This window comes from Bidens hawaiensis, unplaced genomic scaffold (genome assembly GCF_021521415.1).
Source record: "Bidens hawaiensis isolate Kalapana, Puna unplaced genomic scaffold, B.hawaiensis_p1.1 tig00028246_1, whole genome shotgun sequence".
Lineage (NCBI taxonomy): Eukaryota > Viridiplantae > Streptophyta > Magnoliopsida > Asterales > Asteraceae > Bidens > Bidens hawaiensis.
The window spans coordinates 138,460-156,105 of NW_027494599.1; the positions used below are offsets into that span (position 1 = coordinate 138,460).

The 17,646-nt window shown below is 32.0% G+C and overlaps 1 long non-coding RNA gene across 1 annotated transcript; it reads right to left on the reverse strand.

Annotated features, from left to right (window-relative positions):
• Positions 1-14,561: 14,561 nt before the first annotated feature.
• LOC143576619 (uncharacterized) lies at positions 14,562-15,178 on the reverse strand. The gene is made up of 2 exons (XR_013142974.1): positions 15,139-15,178; positions 14,562-14,966 (listed from the first exon to the last, which is right to left on the reverse strand). It is a non-coding gene; the product is annotated as an uncharacterized LOC143576619 (long non-coding RNA).
• Between the last annotated feature and the right edge of the window lie 2,468 nt (positions 15,179-17,646).

The following is a 17,646-nucleotide window of genomic DNA, read 5'->3' on the forward strand; positions in this document are numbered from 1 at the left end:
CTGAAAGAGAGGATATTTGGTTGATATTCGGTTCACAATATTGTAATGCTTCAACCATTTGTTACAAGTCCACCTGTCATTTTTATTAATATTATTTTTCGATTTTTATTGTAGCTTGAAAATGTTGTGTGGCTCACTTGAAATCAAACAAGCAATCATACGTTCATATACATCATAAACACATATGCATATATACGCATGCACATATATGTAATGCAGTTTAAAATGTTTGTGGCTCACTTGAAGTTAGCTCGTTTACAAACGAGCCAAGTTGAGCGGCTCAGGTTGTAAATGAGCCGAGCCGGGCAGGCCATAAACAATCCGAGCCGGTGCAGGCCGTAAACGAGCCGAGCCGGCTCAGGCCGTAAACACGTCGAGCCGAATCAGGTTGTAAACGAGCTGAGCCTGGGCCAAGGAGCTCAGCTTGGTTGGGACTCAAAATCCATTTACCTGGTGTTGGTTTTATTTAAATATATGGCTGAATCAAGTTTTGACGTTCATCTATTTTTAGTTATGTTCGCTTGTTTACGTTCATGAATCGTTTGTTTATACTATAAACAAATGGACAAGTACATGTCCCATTCGTGTTTATTCACTTTGATTTTTTAATTGTTAGTTTTATTTTGAACAATTGATGTTATATGTTGGTTTTAATATACCCAAAAGTGTCCACGCATTTTGTTAAAAAATGTCAAAATTTTTTGGTGATAAATTATCAAACCACATTGGCCAACAACATCTTACTGAATAAGTATGGGAAAAATGTATGTAGGTTGGTTTGACTTGCATGACCTGGAAATGCTTTGGCCTGTTGCCCATTTTGCCTTTAATCCTTGTGTATTTTGGTGAACAGGCCCGACCATTTCACAAGGAGACCATCATGTATCGATGGAATTTTAAAAAGTGTATTTGCCTTGCCATTTGATGAAGTTAAGAAGTTTTAATGGTCCGAGGTTAAGCCAGATTGCAAAATTTAGGCGTGCCATATTGCCACTGTTCTTTAGCTGTGTATTTGCCTATTTTTGTGTTGGAATTTGCATCGAGTATGCTGAGTTTTGTTTCTTTGTTTGTTTGTTTGTGATGTTTAGAAAAGTTAAATGGATTATTAATTAACCAGATGAAGAAGGATGTGCTCAGTTACATGGTCAAATACCATGCAACGTGAATTCGGGTATGCTGTTTTGTTTCTTCAATTTGATTGCTCATTTGATAGATAAATGCCAGTTACTATCTAAATTGAATTCATGGTTGTCTTTGATACTCCAATTTGGTTGAACATTGTTTGTTTACTTATGCTACTTTCTTAAGGTATGCATGTAAAGCTTTTTTTTACTAGCGTGTAAATGTGAATATGGTTTTTGTTGACAGATATAGTAAAGGTTTTAGTCATTTGCATAGCTCAATTTTATTCGAGGTCGGCTTGTTTCGAGCTCTATTTGTAAAGTTTGAGTTTATAAAATAGTTAAGGGTGCTTTAGTACTTTTACTATTTAGGTAAAAAAGTATAGGGTATTTTAGTCGTTTTGCAAAAAGTTAAAGCTCGGGCTCAGTTATAAACAAACATATTTTAGGCTCAAACTCGTTTAAGGTTGGATCGATTTCAATTTCTTAGTGAGCCGATCTAGAGTAGCTCACGAGCAGCTTGGGTTATTTAAACCCTTAGCTGGTCCCACTGGTTATAAAATAGCGAGGCCCGTTTTGAAGTGGACAAGTTCATATATATTATCTTGTGTAAAATGATCTTTTTTTTCTACATGTTCGCAAGGTTTTGATCATCTAGGTTTTTTATTGTGTTTTTCTACATATATTTTTGTTTTGCTTAGATGTAGTATTCTTACTTAACACTTGTATGTACGAAATAAAAAAATTATCTTTTTCGTGAATACATCTGTTTGTTGCTTATAGAGTTACTATTTATACTATTGTTACTTCATAGAACTGTGTTTAATGATTTTTTTTTATTTGTTATAGGTTTCACATATATGCTTCCTTCATGTCTACATCGCAAAGAATTTGAAATTGTTGAAGACATTCAACAGGTGGTTGATTTTTTAACTTGCATGCTATTAATTGATGCAATGTAGTTGGCTTTTTTAAACATTGCTTCAAATTAGAAAACTTCGTTAACAAAGAATATTGCTGAAAGGAATATATGCTATAAAAGAGTCTCCAATTTTTAAAGTAGAATTGCTATTCTTTGATTTCTGTAATCAGGTATTAAGATATTGATACGTTTTTAATCTGTTATTAGTTATTTAACTTTTTGTAATATACTATTATGGTGTTGATTCATGTTTTAAGATAGTCATACTCTTTTTAAGTTATATTTTCCGTTGAGTAACTGACTTCCACTTTTTGATAATTAGTTTGTGCATTTGTCATGCCTTTTGACCAGTCGATAACTAAACACGCTTATAGTTTGTGCATTTGTCATGCTACAGGTGGACTGCAGCTGGAAGTGAATTGATCTAATGGACGGGCAAGCAGAAACTATTGTTGAACTATGTATGGGCTAAAACTAGAAATTTGAAAGAGAGTGCTTGACCCGTTTGCTCTCTGGTTGGCGTGCAGGCTGTGTTAAAAGTTGAGCTCCGTATTTGAGCGGGAGCCTATATAGTAAGGAAAGAGTTTGACGACTTATTCAGACACTTTTACCTTGTTCATATTGTTCTCTGTGTCTTGTACATGAGGGATGTCTAAGTTTTGGGTTTTAACGCATTGACCAAAAAAGTCAAATTGTATGGCCTAAGGGACTTTCATGGTCAATTAAGTGACTTTTAAATTTTGATTGGAAATAATTAACTTTTAAACATGTGTGAAGTTAGATAATTTCATTTATGTGCATGTCACGCCCCGTTCCTCCCTTTGTTGTTGTCTTTAGCTACATGTCGAGCTGAATGCTCTTATGATGATTAACTGCTAAGTCAAAGAAAGACCACGAAACCGAGTTGCACAAGATAGGTAATTACAATTTGTAGCAACTAAATATAATGTTGAATGGTGTTTTGAACAAATTATTAATTTTTGTTCCACTGATGCAACACATAAACATGCACATCAGCACATCTACACAAAACAAAATAACTATTTAGCATAACAATTAAGGATAAAACTTAAATTGAAGCTCCTCGAGATTGAGAAGTCCAAACGAAATTCTTATCTGGTTCAATTTTAATCATCTACAATTAGGTTATGCAAACAACCTCATAAATTCTCAAGATAGTAATCCAAGATTTCAAGTTATTAATATGATACCGAAGCTTGCATTGTTGCGGCTATGCGCGATTGTTTTTCTAAGACTACATATATGAAAGAACGGAACCGATACCGACCAACAGAAACGAGTATCATGTTAATTGTCACCGCCGCTGCATCGCGCAGGTACCTACTAGTGTGTGTGTGTGTGTATATATATGTATATTGGAAACGATTAATATAAAGTAACCCCGTAATATAACGAAACCTTTAATATCCTACGTGTCATGCTCTGGTCACTATCTGTCCCCTATCAAGCCACCAGATTGTTTCATTTGTAAATTGAGTCTTTTTATGCGTTTGAACCGCTTTGACAGGTATGGGGCTTCTAATGAAACTTGGATGGCCCACAAGTCATAACAACTCATCTTAACATTTTTCATCTTTCTTCTGCCTGCGAGACCCTGCTCACACCCACCTTATCGTTGGTGTAGATTCAAACAAGGAGAAAACCGAGCGAAAGTCATGGTGGATTGAAAGTCTTTCTCTATCTTCACAATTGCAAAATTTTACCTTTCAATCAACGATTTCATGGTGCGATTTCATCGCTTCAGCAACACATTAATTGCACTCTAATTTTGAATCTTTTTTTTGCAGACGTCTTTTTCTTATTATGTTAATTTCAATCGAATTCAATAAGTAAGTTGTATCATTGCCCCTAATCTATATGTATACCTAAAATTGACTGGCTTTTGTTCTATATTTAAGATCAGCATTTGTTAACTATTAAAGATTCATAGTTCTTTATTAATTAGGTTTTTTCGTTAACTTTTTTAAGGTTTTATGATATATATTATTATTATTGTAGTCAATTTCAAAAGGTTATTTTCGTTAGTGTTCTGATTAGGGTTATTTTTCGTTATGCCTTTGTTAGTTATTGATATCATTTGAGGTTTATGATCCCGATAACAAAATCATGACTGGATAACTTGCTGGAACTTTACACCCTTCTAAATCATGTACATTTATTATTATTATTATTATTATTATTATTATTATTATTATTATTTTGTATATGATTAGAGCGGTTTGTTACAATGAAACTCTAATTGATCTAGAAGAAAGCCATCGTGCTATTCATCGATGTTAAAAGATCTAATTGGTACAAGTACTATGATTTACAACTATAAATTTTTGTTTTCATAGGTTTGACCACATCCAGATTCATATTGATTTTATGTTAGATATTTTACTGATAAACTCCAAATTGTGATCTACAAATTTATGTTTAATTTTAATCAGTGGCTTTAAGCTGAAGTGAATTAGGTTTTATTTACTTTCAAAGTTAAAGTATCAAATTATTGAAAATGGTAGCTTTAATATTTTGGGCTAAACACCTCAGTAGGGTATTCTGGCGGAGTTTGACTTTAATGATCAAACATTTATTTTAAAAATTAATTTTATGTTGATTGGTTTTAATTTACTTGAGTACTTCAGTGGGGTATTCCAATAAATTTTGGGTTTCATGGTCAAATAACTTCTATGCAGATTGGATATAACTTATTTTATGGATTTTTAATTTGTTTAATATCATGATTTATTTGCAGATCAGAACTCACTTTAATTTAGATGCTTATTTAATTTTCAATGTTTTTGTTTTTTCATTCACATATGTTTGTTTGACTTTGGATTTATATGGTTTTGTTTAATAATATATTTTTTAGATAACGATATTGTTGGTGTTTGAAATTTCACTTTCAACTCAATATTACTACATGTTTTACTTATTTGTAAGTTTAAGTATCTAAATTTAACGAATGTGTTATCTGCAGTTTTGCACATAAATAAAGAAATAATATAATTTCGCATATTTCAAGCGGAGAATTGTTCTTGCAACTTGAGTTGCGTACTATTTCTTTGAAGAAGCAATCTTATGAGAGTGTCTTGGTACTACACTCAATGTCAGTTGTTTCTACTCTATATGTAATATGTTTTTATGACGTGCTCTTGGGTAAGTGTGTGCCTTTGTATGTTGGTAATATGTAGTTTAAAACATTTTTTACATTAATCTTTTAATAATTGTAGTGTCAAACGTGTGTTTTATATTCGGTGAAGTTCGTTAAAAATGAGCATAGAATACATTTTTGTGAGACAAGACATGTTTTATGAGACGAGAATGAAGTCTCTATCATTAGGTAAAAAGAAAAGGTATGCAACTTTGTTTACCTTTGATAATTATTTTTGTTACAACAATAGTATGATCACTACCATAATCTGTTTATTAAAAAACTAAAAAGAAAATAATCACTTGTAGGTAATACCAACTTTCTATTGCAAAAGAATCCCAAATGTTGAAGCATTTGACATGATTAAAAAATCTTATTTCAAGAACAATGCTGATGTTTTTTTGAGTAGCGAGTTGCAACTTACTGATATTTTATCATCAGATATCAAACATGTTGAAAATAAGGTCAATTCTGGAATAAATATCTTCATGCATCAATACAACAAGTTCAGAAAGTTAAAGTTTAATGTGTTGGTTTCTTCTCAATTGATGTGGGTCATAAATCATAAACGGTCCAATGTTAACAAGAAGCGTATTTGATTAAGATTCGGTCAGGGGAGGCTCTGAGGGCGTGCGAGCCACACCATCGACCGTGGCACAAACTTTTTTATACATATTACAAATATATGTTTTTTGGTGTTAAAAATAAGGTTTATTGCAATAAGTGGCGAAGATTGGGCTTGTCACAGGGGTGACCGAAGTTAGGGACTCAAAAATTTTTGGGTCGACAATTTGGTTCGTGTCGGTGATTCGGGTCAGGTCGGATCAAACAATATGACATCTATATATCTATTTTTTCTTCATTTATTCAAACAATTGTTCTTATAGTAAAAAAACAGAATATTTTTTAACCAACAAATACCTTAAATATTCATGATAATGCGAGAGGAAGGGTAAGTATGGATAAGCAATTTCGGTATTGATACCGGTATCATTACCGAAATCGGTACATATTTGGTACCGAATAGATACCAAAGTTTTGAGTTTCGGTACCGGTATATCTCAAATTTTACCTCCAATACCGGTACTGAACCGAATATTTTGGTTTCGGTACCGATCTCATCCCTAAGGGTGAATACCTAGAAGAAGAATTACAAAGACCTAAAATATTTATAAAAACAAATCTTTTACTATTCGACTACCATTTTGTAACTTTTTTTATAAATATTGCGATGTTTTAGAAAAAAAACAAACAAACGATGGGGTATAATATTTAAAAAGAAATCAATGATGACCGGTAGTATTTTGGAAAAATACATCGGGGTGACTGCGCTTAATACCTATGAAAATTTCGAGAAAAATCATGAAATTTACCCTACTAACAGAGAAAATGGTAGTGACCGGGGCCACCCCGTCCCCACATAGCTTCGCCCCTGATTGCAATGGTTAATGAGATAATTACATGCTCAAAATGGTTTCTGTTTATAATAAATCAGTCGATAAAAGTTTTATCAATGTACATTAGCGAATAAAAAATTTTCGTTAAGTCCTACGGGTATTTTTATATTGGCTCGGCCGGGGTATTTAAATACTCAGAGACGGCTCTAGATTCGGTCATAATGGAGGTTACATATTTTGTTTACATTTTGACCAAATATTTAGCTTTGCCTTACAGAAAATGAGAAACACTAGGCCGTTGGCATAATGGAATCATTGATATTCCAAGGTACTTTATCATTACTTTGTTCATGTTCGTTCATAAAAAATAAGGGCATGTCCGTGTGCATTTATGTTCGTTCATTTAAAATCTAAATGTACATTTTGCAATGGAAATGAACAAGTCTGATACATCTCAAATTTTATCCAGAAAATGCATCTAAATTAGTGGCTTAAATTTACCTCATTCATTTAAATGAGCCCTTTTTATTTTCATATTTATATATACTAAGATGTTTATAAAACATAAACAAACGAAAATACATCAACGTAAATAAACGAACATAAATGAACGAACATAACAGGATGCTCACGAACATAAATGAACAAACAAAATGCATGTTCATGTTTGTTCGATTTAAATAAACAAAGATGAACTTCTAGCTGAACAGTTCATTAATGTATGGTTCTTTTATAGGCTTAAATTAGCATGTAAGCTGATTGGAAATACATCTAGAAGTTATAATAAATAGCGTACATTTTTGAGCAGTAACAATAGATATATTTATATAAACACTTTTAGAAAACTTTCTACATTTACAAGCTCTAATTAACACTACCAGAAGAAAGAATAAAACATAAGCCTAAAAGGGTCATATGGGTCACACGGGTTAAAAGTTGTCTAAAATTTATTGCATTGCGCTTTTGTAATCTTGCTAACGGGTTCGCGCAGTCCGACCTAACCTTGATAGAATTTATGAATTATTTGACAGAAGATGAATGCTATTTTAGTTCCATTGTATCCTCAAAATATAATTCTTCTAATAAAGAAGATACAACAGGTATACGCAATTTCTTTGTGATCATGCTTTGTAATGGACTTTTTATAAATGAGTCATAATATCAACTTCATATTTGGCAGGAGGAGCCATCAAGGTTAAAGCTTGTATTATCATTTGCTTCATTGAAGTAACAGGTGAACTCTAGAAGTTAAGTGGCAAGATTCATATTAACAGTTTATCTTCTCTTTAAACTTTTTGGCTTGACTTCAAAAATCAAAATCCACCAAATAAAACATATATAAAATATTTTAATATTTTTAGGAAGCAGGTGGTGGCGGTCGTGGTGGTGGTGACTAGGGGTGTTCAAACCGGATATCCAGAGTTTCGGATATCCGGACTTCGGATATCCGGACCTTCTGGATATTTCACTATCCGAATACGTATCCGAAATTTTGGATATCCGATCGGATAGTGATTCGGATATCCGAAAATCTGAAAGAAAAAAAAACTTGTTATATAAATAAACTTACATACAACATCTCAAGAATCCAATTTTTCCAATCAAACAAATTAAACACAAATTGTTCAAATACAAACAAACAAGCAAAAAACACATCATCCATTGTTCAAATTACATAACCTATTATCGAGATGGAGAATGTATAAACGATGGTGGAGCCATGGAGGTGGTGGTGACGGGCGATGGCTGGAAGACGTGAGACGAGGGTTGGATAGTGGAGGGCTGGAGGCGGTGCAGGAAGAGTATATGATGTCCATGGAGTGGAGAACTAGAGATGGAGGTTGTCGATTCGTCAAGGAGAGAGCTGATATGGAGAATTTAGAGATTAGTGTTTGGACTTTGGAGGCCATAGAAGGAGGCGTGTGTATTGTGTGGGAATGATATTAGAATTAGGGGAGCTGACTAAGTTGACTTGCATATGATGATATACGTTATATATAAATTAAAATAAAAAAATATTAAATTTAATATTTCGGATAGTTCGGATATCCGAACTATCCGAAAAAACTGAAAAACGCTATCCGAATCCGAATCCGAATTTTCGGATATCCGGGATTCGGATATCAAATTTTTCGGATAATTGGATACGGATTATTGGATAGTTCGAATACGGATTCGAATTCGGATTCTTTTGAACACCCCTAATGGTGACTGCCATGGTGGTGGTGACAGTGCAATATGTCACATACGCATGCCACATATACGCCAAATAAGAATGTCACATCATGAAAACTAATGACATTAGGATTTCATTAGTCAGTGTTCATTGGTAAAAAAATGATAAAAGGTGGGACTGTCATTAGTCATTTCGTTAGTTATGATCGGCAGTGGCCAAAAAGTGATAGTTGAGTTAAGATTATTTAAAACAAATATATTATTTTAAAAATGGTTGTAAATTGTTATTGACACAATGTTTGATTAAATAAACTAAGAACAAACACAAATCCATTCAACAACCTACAAAACTTCCACTTAACAACAAAAATCGTCATAATTAAGGGGAATATTAACTTAGGGTTTCTAATTGTCAGATGAAACGAAGGATTTGATAAAGAAGGAGAGAAACGAGTTTCTCAAGACGGTTTATTATCATTATAACGTCACTTTCATATGACGGCTTCCAATTATTGCTCATTTAAAAAAATAAAAAAGAAATAAATCTACAAGACTTCGTAATATAAAATTTTATGTATATAATATTAAAAACATATACATTATTAATAAAAAATAAATTTTTCGAAACTTAGTTTTTACATATAATCGTAAAATTTTCATTAATATAATTCATAAATTAACATAACTTATATTATAGTTTATAAGAATAAAAACTAATTAACAAATTAAATGTTCTTTTAATACACAACAATAACTAAACTACAAAATCTATAAATACAACAAATACATATAAAATAATAAAACAATCACAAACTAAACATCATACTAGAAAAATATAATAAATTAATAATTCACCCTAAAATGAAATGATAACACGTGACATACCCATTTCAGATAGACGTGGAGTTAGAACTGGCATGTAGAAATTCAAATACATCAATTTATTAAAAGCTTAATTCATTATCAAGCACAAAATACATATTTTAAACAGCAAAAAACAAAATGTTGGGCTACATTAATTGACAGGCACATGAGAGCCTATTTTTGGTGATCCATTAAACAACATATACGTTCTACGTCACCAACGAACCGTAACAACTCAATACAAACGAAAATACACAAACCATATAAATTTCTTTATGCATTCATGTATATTAAGACGAAAATTCGCATCTTAAATAACAAAATGTAGGGGTCACATTAACTGCTAGACCAATGAGACCCATTTGAGATATAAACAAAAAACTAAACAAACTATACTTTAACTACAGATAATAAATATAACATATTTTATAAGTTCATATAATCTTTAAGTTTAATATTTAAACACATCCTGCATGAAAAATACACATAAACAATAATTAATAAAAAAAATTATTAAAAAAAACTAAAAGTAACTCGTGTAACACACGGGCTAAAAGCTACTTATATATAACAATAATAATAACTCAACAAAAAAAATTAAAAACTTTTCTTTTGTGAGAGAATATAATAAACACACACATCCCATAATGAATTGATATAAACAAATGTTAAGAAAATAAGAAATGAGAATCAACCAATTGGCCAATGATCTCCAAGTTGAGGTGATTTAAAAAAAAAAAAAGAAAAAGAAAGTCTTAAGTTGAAGTATCTCATGTGACAAAATAGAAGTTCTAGATTGGGACATGTGGTCTTAAAGTCTAAACTGATGGGCAGACTGATGTACGAGCTTCCCTTTAGGAACAACACCCCATGATTCTGTACTCGACGAATGATGATTATCGGGCAACCAGCTGCGCGTCAGTGATCCAAATTACGTTAAATAAAACTAATTATTCATTGCACTTGAATAGTTAAATGATGTATAAAGATAAAATATAACCGCTGGCAGACTCATGATTTTTAATTAATGGGCTCCCATTTTTCGGTGTTCTTATTTCTCACAACAAACGGTAGAATTTTCGGTTCGGTCGCCGTTCGGGTGAAAGGAACATAATAAAACACAATATCATAATAAGTTGATCATTACTCATTAAAACTAGGGGGTGTCAATCGAGTCGGATTGACAGGTTGATGGGTTGATGGGTTTCGGGTTGGCAGGTTAGTGTGTTGAGATTCTTCAACCCTAACCAAACCCATATTTTTATTTGTGTCGGGTCGTGTCGACCCATTTAAATTCGTGTCGTGTTCGAGTTGTGTTTCAGGTCCCATTTTGATATGAGTAATATTCATTGACTTAGTAATAAATTAACCAATTAATTACTCTTATTCATATAAAACTTGTTAATAATTTGTGATAAATCTGATTGTTTTTGTGTATTTATCTCTCACTCTTAATTAACAAATTTAGGTTCACAAATTTAGCTCAAGATACGAATAAAAACAAATGAAATAACCAGAGAATATAAAGTTAAAACTAATAAAATGAAATTATTAGAACTAAAAAGTAGATAAAAGTAACGTAAAAAGGGTTCTACTTTTAAAACTTTAATTGATATATGGAAAATTAACAAACTAATTATAATTTTAAAACATCTTATCTCTAATATAAAATTATTAACTTGTCTAAAATCATTAAACGGGTTAACAGGTCAACCCACTTTTTAACGCGTCAGGTTCGAGTTGACCTCTTTTAAACGTGTTAGGTTCGGGTTAACCTGTTAAAGAAAACGGTTCGTATCAGCCGACCTAAAACCTATATTTTTTCGTGTCGGATTTTGGGTCGTGTCAGGGATTGACACCCCTAATTAAAACCCACACAATAAGAATACGATGTCATTCGAAATGAGGAAAAAAAACACTACAATTTTTTAAGATTATTCCATACGAGTTTTCATCTTTTGGAAACGAAGAAAATGAGGACTCAAATTTTGTTTTTCAAAATCATTTTTTAATGGACTATCTATACTATATATAAAGATAATCTCAAGGACCACTTAATTTTTAAGAGGTCCAACAAACATTGCTAAGCTTACAATTCTTAATGCATGTCTTAACTTCTTTTTGGGGGTAAAGATGTCTTTATAACAATACTTACATTTTTGGCCCCTCAATTTTTATCAACTTTTATTATATAAACAATAATTACATTTTTGGTCCCTTAAATTAAACCAACTACCCCTCATGATTTTTAAAAGATCATAACTATTTCATACGTTAATATTTAAAAAACAAACTACACCATAAAAACGAGAACTTTGTTTTCTTTAATTTAAGTATAATATTGCTATACTTTGTAATTTTAAAAAATTCACATGCTACACGAATATGATTCAGGACCGACAACCGGGTTCTGGCAAGGCGTTTAACATCGTCGGTTACACCAACACTGGTTAAGCGTTTGACGTCGGGTTACATGCGTACCAACATCGGTTATGACTCATATGTCGTGTTACACACGTGGCGACGCTAGATTTAATGCATTCAAGCGCGGGTTACCCGTGTACCGAATCTGGTTATGCATCCTATGATGCATTATGCGTTTAAAGTCGTCAACTTACGCTCGTAACGGTAACGACTATATGGCTGATATTGCGTTCGTTACATGTGTATCGACACTGGTTACAAGTTTGATATCGCTTTATGCGACATATGTGGGTTTATGTGTGTTTCAATGTTGGCTGACGCGCATTACGCGCCTACTAACGTCGGGTTGTGCGTGCCATATCAACCTATTCTGATCAGTTGGAAAATAACACCACCTAATTCTAACCCGTTTGAAAAATAACACCAACCCATTTTGACACGTACATAATCACGCAATATATGTTTGCAATTTTGCAGGTACATAATTACGCATAAAGAAAAATAATTACACACCTTCTATGATAATTACGCAACATATTTTCATAATTAAGCATGACTATAATCACACATATTATACGCATAATGTAACAACTCGGTTTTCCGAATATTATATAATATCTGTAACCCGGCCCGTTTTAATATTAGGGTAATTTTATTATTATTAATATTATTATTATTATTTAACGATAAAATATCTCGTCTATCGAGTATTTAATATTCTATTAAGTGTTTAATTATTTATTTATTAAATATAAATTACTTTCAAACTCATACAACTTTAACCCCAAACTATACTTTTGCTCGTTTATGATTCCATCTCATTAGTTCAGGGACTGATCAGCATATTATAACATCCAACCCTTTTAACCCACCTAACCAGGAACCTGTAACTCGTTTAAAACCTCAACCCATAACCCGTTTTGATTGCTCGAGGCTTAATTCTCGTCATATTATTGGAATTGATATGTATTTTTTATTATACTTACCAATTACGGCCTCACCGACTAATTTAATATGGTATCCAATATCTTATCTTTTCCGTATTAGCTTATTATTGACTCGACCAATTCGTTTTTAGGTATATACGCTACAGAACATTATAATCAAATTAACCCTACAGTTATCAACTCCATAACAGCGCTAGCAAAAACCCTACCTTTAATTAGATTAAATCAGTCGCCGGATACCAGTTCGTGAACTTCGTGTCGTCGTCGGTTCATCGTTCTTGTTAGCCATTAATTCATTCACGTATATGGTAATTTAACCATGTTTCTTGTTCATTATAATGCACGTAACGATAACCCTAAGTTCATTTAATCGAAAAACGAATGGATTGGTTGATTGCAACTGTTAGGGTTTATTTGAGATGTAGGGATGAACTGGGTAATGTTTATAAGTTATTATTCTTACCTGCTTGACATTAAACATCTAAGCGCGGTTGGTTTCAAGGGTGGGTGTAAGACTTGGGAACTGGCTGAGGCGCAGGTTCGAGCCTCTGTCAGTCCGTTTTGCTATTTTTTTATTTAAGTGTTTTAAAGATTTTTAAATGATTTAATTATTAGTATTAAATATAAATAAATATAAAACAAACACTATTTTTTTAAACCGAAATCACTAAATTATGTTTTCTTGTCGATAAATCTCCTTGGAAGTTTCGTTTATGCGTTTATATATAATTATAACTTATTAATAATAAACTTTATTTTATCAAAACCCGACACATATAATTCATGTTTTCTCATCGTTGAACGTTTCTATAAAGTCGCTATATTAATTTTTATAATATATATATATATATATATATATAGGGGAAGGATCAAGAGAGAACTCCTTATTAGAGAGAGAACTAGAGAACTCCTATTTAGAGGGTTATTTTTGTAAATATCCCCAATAAAGAAAAACTCGCGTCTTCTCTGTTCCACCCACATTCCCCTGTTCAACAAACTCAATATAAACCCTAATTGAACAGAAATTAGCACCTGCAAATCACAAATCATGACAACTCGGTTATTCTAAACCCTAATCAACGACTATTTCAATCGTTTAACATGTTAGTTGCAGGTTTTTGTAATCCGATTGATGTCTTCATTACTCATTCATGATTTTTAATTGATTTGCAATTGTTTCATTGCTAAATCGAATACACGAATCAATGTTAAAATTAGTTGCTACTCGATAAATGAATCTAATTTGTTTGATCGGAGCGTTCATTTGAGTTCATCTGTTGATATTGATCCGGCTATTCTATTGCAATCTGGTGGTTTTGATCAACAAGGTAATATTTTATTATATGCTACATATATGTAATATAACGTTAAGTAGTACACATATGTAATATATATGTAACTGTATCCAAGTATTACATATTAGTTGCAAACAAATGCAAACCCTTGGAAGGTATTATTGAACAAGTTTGTGATGATAGGCCACTTTCTGCTTATATTTTGTATTCGTTCATCTGATATTTGACTGTAGTCGCAACTTTGTTTCAGGTAAGGTGATTTGATTTGCTTTTTTTTTCTTTTGTGAGTTCTTTTTTTTGTAGTTGCAGATGCGTGTATTTTAATGGTTTAGAAGTTGCGACTTTTCTTTTTTGTGTCGTTGTTTGCTGTCGTTGACGATGGTTTACGGATTGCACACTAGGTGTTCGAATAAATGTCAAGTTGGTATTTTGTTATTGAAACGTGAGCTTTGGAGTTGTTTTAATTGCCGACGCCATTATTCATGATTTTGCCAAAGTATGTTGCAGATGCATGTATTTTATTGGCTTAGAACATGTGTTTTTTCGTTTATATATCGTTTTTGTTTGTAATCGATGACGGTGGTTTACGAATTTCACACCAAGCGTGTGACTAAATGTCTGTTTTTTTTTGTTATTGAAGCGTGCGTTTTGGAGTTATTTTTTACTGCGCGTACATTTTTTTACTTATTTGCAAATGCAGAGCGTTTTAATCTATTACAACCAACGTTTTATACATATAACATCATAGATAGTGAGTTAGTTTATGGATTGCATGCACGATGTTTGTCTAGTTGATTTTTTGTTATTGAAGCGTGCAATTTTGAGTTTTTTTAAACTGGTCATACCTTGTTTTATTATTTGCAAATGCATGTTGCATGTATAACATCGTAGATAGTGAGTTGTTCTTTGTTGTTGTAGACCCTTGCTTTTAGGGTGTTTTTTTACATTTCCGCATACAAGGTGTTCGAGTAAATGTTTATTTGTTTGAATTATTGTTGCGTTTTATAGTATAAGTATTTGTTGTTTGTTTGTGTACTTTAGTTTATTGCTTTGGTGGGTCGTCAGTTTCTCTTTGAACATGACTATAGTTATTTTTCACTCTTTAGCTTTGTGCTTAACTAAAATAATTCTTGTGTTAGTTGCAGCATTTTGCAGGTCTTGGTTGTGCTGTAATCAACATAGAAAACGAGAACCTGTGCAGTGAAGCGTGGGTAAAACCACTAGTTAATTGTTATTACTCATAGTGAAGACCATGTTCAGTTTGATTGGAATGCCCAATCGTGCTCTGATGTTGATGTTGCATCAAGTTCCTAACAATTTAACTTGTAATCTCTTGCATTTTATTGTTTGAATATATCTATTGAAATTAGTTGGTGTTGAAGAACAAGCCAACAAGCAAGTCATGTACTACACACATGTAATACTAAGAATTTTTGTATGTCTACTGTTGTGTAATTATTACACAAATGTAATATTACTTGTATGTTATTTCATAATTGTTGCATTCTGTTATATTTTTTAAACCCAAACGCGTTCATATGTTTAAATTACTTAACTGACAATTCTAATCGTATTTTTGTTGCAAATTAATGGCGTCGATCAATGATGTAAAATTTTATTTTGTATACTACATATATGCAATTTAATTTTACACATACTTAATATATATGAAATTTACCTGTATTTGGTTAGAAACAATTCTTACTCCAGGAAAATACCATAAATTGATTGAACAGAATGCCCAAGCGAGTTCAACATACGTTTCACATATGCAATATAACTACGACAGCCTCGTCGATACCTATGTGTATGTCAAATTTGATGTACTGAAAAACACATAAATAAAGCAAGTTGCATTAATATTATCATCATAGTAATTCACACCACCATATGAAAGTACCATAATATTCATATTGTCTTAACACGCTCGATTCCAAATCCTAATCCTCTAACTACATCTAATCGTTTATTTTACATCGCATTAACACCATCAACAGTTGACGTGGAGGTGAAATAATTCCTATTTCAAAGCCTGTATTTTTTTACGCCTTTGGTTTTTTAAACTCCAGTTTTCTTTTTCCAACATCTTGATTTCTCTTTATTGATACCTCCTTTGCTTTATGCTCTCCACCACCTAACTATAAATTAAAAATATAAGTTAACATTATAAAATAGTAATACATATATCTAATAGATTAGTACAATAGGGTCGACCTGAAAATAACCGAAGAATCCATAGTTTTACCTGATCTCGGATACAATAGTAACACATGTATGTAATAGAATAGTACAATAGGGTCGACCTGAATATAACCGAAGAATCAACAGTTCCATCTAATCTCGGGCATGTCCTATAGTGTACATGTTATTTTTGGTCCTCGATGCTCGGCAATTCGGTCTCGGGACGAGTTCAGGTATCAACCCATAAAAACACACCAAAAAACACACAAAGACTGAGTTGGCTACAGTTAATAAAAATTGAAGGATTGACATAATCTTCAAAGGGAATATGAATAGGCTTTGAGGCTTTAACCATATATTAAGCATGATATTGTTAAAGTAACATGCAATTTTAATCATTGGCAACATAAAGTAAATCAGACTCTATATGATTTGCTAATTGTCATTTTTCTTGTATGGATACACACATAAGCCCTTACAATCACAATATTGTTTGGAGAAAGATGATGTATTTTAACATTATGAAGCAACATTAACATGACACCATGTTATGATTCAAGAACCAACAACACGAGTTCATTTAGACATTTCATCAAACAGTTGGTGGACAAACCGAATCAAAAGATTAATTAAGCCTATAGTGCTCAGTTAAGCACCAAAACTGAACAATCATAATGCAATATAACTGAAATTAACGAGTTCATTTACAACAGACTATATATGTAGGTACTATATTAGTGTTGCATATACGTGATAACTACTGCATATATGTAATAGATCAGACATGTGATGCATATATGTAATACAACATGTCACGTATTCATTTAATAGACAAACATTTTATACATGTAATACATCAGACTACATATGCGTATCATATACAAGTGTTGCATATATGCGATAAAACTGACCGTACATGTAATTAATGGATAGGTGACACATCGTTAATGCACGGGATATGTGTAATACTTGAAAAATCTAGTAAATACACAAATTAACTGATATCAATACATGTATCATTCATAACTTAATCAATGTACAAATTAATGTTCGTTGACACTCTAGTACTATGTTCAACACAACATATATGCACTAACTTGAAATATGCAGTAAAATACACTATTTATGAACTATATATGTATATAATATTAACTAAACATGTA